Here is a 2,550-nt window from a genome sequence, read left to right as displayed (position 1 = left end):
ATTTACAAGGTCATTTCCTGATGATAATCTTGTCCAAAGTTTTTGATTAATATGAACAAATTGTCTGTGTAGTTTTTTAATTTTCAAAAAGTTGATATCCAGATAAGTTTCAAAACCATTTTTTTTTCCCAAATCAGAGTAATATTTGTGCCAGAATATTTATTTAAGAATCATTTGTTGTTTGTCCTGGGAACGTATAAAAATATCCATTAGTCTCTTGGTTTTTGAAGTATATTTTTATCCACAAACTTTTATATTAGACTCTCATAATTATTGTCTTGATTTGTAAATTAAATTCATATTTAGGAAATCAGATTTTTTAAATTTTTTTGCAGATGCACAGAGAAATTTTTTCACTATCACACAAATAATTGTTTATTAATATGCTTTCTAGAATTTTATGAATTCCTTCTATGCAGTTATGACTTCACTCCAAGTAATATGTATTTGGAGGTAGTATTTTGGGTAAAGTCAAACTCAATTTTATCTGTATATATTCTATCAAATATTCAAATAATTTTACCAAAGAAAAAGAGATTCAATTCTACAATGATTTCATTCTATGTACTCCTTTTAACTCTATTGTTGCAGACCCTTTAATTTTACTAATATCTTGACTCACTGTGATTTTATTTCCTACTTTTATCAGGGCATTACAGTTGTACATAATGGTGGAATTTGTTTTTACATATTCATACAGGAATGAAATATAATAATATAATTTGATCAAAATCATTCCCCAGTATTTCCCCTTTGCCCTTTCCTTCACCCCTCCCCCATCTGTTTTCTGTGCAGATCTCCCTTTGATTTACATCAACTTTTTTTTATTTTTCCTCTCTAGCTTCCACATAGGAAAGAAAACATGTGACCTTGACCTTCTGAATTTGGCTTAATTCACTTAACAAAACATTCTGAAGTTCCATCCATTTTTCTGCAAATGACATAATTTCTTTATGGCTGGATAAAATTCCTGTGTGTGTGTGTGTGTGTGTGTGTGTGTGAGAGAGAGAGAGAGAGAGAGAGAGAGAGAGAGAGAGAGAGAATTTTAATCCATTCATCCATTGATGAACTCCAAGGCTGGTTCCAAAGTTTGCCTATTGTAGATTTTACTGCTATAAATATTGGTAAGTGTGTATTACTACAGTATGATGACTTTAATTCTCTAGAATAAATACTCACAATATAGTTTAGTCATATGTTGGTTCCATTCCTAGTTTTTTGAGGAAACTCCACACTGACTTCCATAATGGCCACACTAATTTACAATTCCCCCAACAGTAGAGAAGTATTACTTTCTCTCCATATTCTCTCCAGCAACAGCAGTGACAGCTGGGCTGGCTTACCATAGAGGGAGGGATAACACAAAGAGAAACCCAAAGGACAGATTTGAAATGGAAAAACCTGAGATCAGAAAGCAGCCTGATCCATAGGCTGCTCATTGCACTGGTGCTCTGCACTCCTCAACTGGTGGCTCAGAGCCAAGGTGGAGCCATCTTGAAGTGACCAGCTGGAGCTAAGAGATCTTAGAAAACACCGTTGTCAAACCAGTGCAGCAAACACCGACTATGTATCCTGGAGTGTACCAAGCAGAACTGGGGTGAAACAGGTACAGAGAAGATTGTACCAGGAGGATTCAAGTTAGAGATATGGAGGGGAGTTCAACTCATGGCATCTGACTTGGCTCCAATGTACTAATTTGTTTTATTTATGCAGTGCAGCCAAATTTCTTAGTTTGTAAGGCACTCTGACTGTCTAGTGTTAAATCTTACTGAAATCCCTTCTTCACCCACCTTGCTGAGAAGCAGTACTCCTGCTACTTGAATCCTGAGCCATGGAGCAACTAGAAATACAGGCTTCCTCCACCTGCCATTTTGAATCTCCTATTATGGTATTCTTAATACATACTACTATAATATTTTTGAATTATATGTCAGATTTCTCCCTTATTCTCCCTTTTGTGGGAATACTCTTTATTTTTTCATCTATTAATTTTTTCATTAGAAATCATGTCATAATTTTTCAATCAAAATAATTATATTTATTTAAAAATTAAAATATACTGATAATTCATAATCCCACCAAATTACCATTTTATATTCTATATTTTACTATCATTTGCAAGGTTCGAAGTTATACCTTTTGTTTATATGATTTCAAAGGTGTTACTCCTGTAGTATTTAGTAGTTTTGCGAATGAGTAGATTTTAATTGTCTTTGCCACACACACACATACACATACACACACAAAATGTTCACACATGCTATGAGTGATGATGGATCTATTTATTTTCTTTAAAAAGATATTTTAAAATATTTATTTCACGGCAATAATGAATCAAAGTTATGTAAAAGTAGAAAGAACAATTAATAAAAAACAATAGACACTATAGAAATAAACATTGGCACATGTATGTTTTAATTATTGTATTACATGTAAAAAATGGCTAGCAGCCAAAAGACATCTGTTTACAACTACTAAGCCAATAATAACAACCCTCAAGCACTTGCTATGCTGTTTATTTTTTTGTAGATGAAAATTATCTTGTGATCA

The sequence above is a fragment of the Marmota marmota genome, unplaced genomic scaffold (genome assembly GCF_001458135.2).
Source record: "Marmota marmota marmota unplaced genomic scaffold, marMar, whole genome shotgun sequence".
Classification (NCBI taxonomy): Eukaryota; Metazoa; Chordata; class Mammalia; order Rodentia; family Sciuridae; genus Marmota; species Marmota marmota.
The sequence above is the reverse complement of the archived record's forward strand: the minus strand, read 5'-3'. Positions refer to the sequence as shown.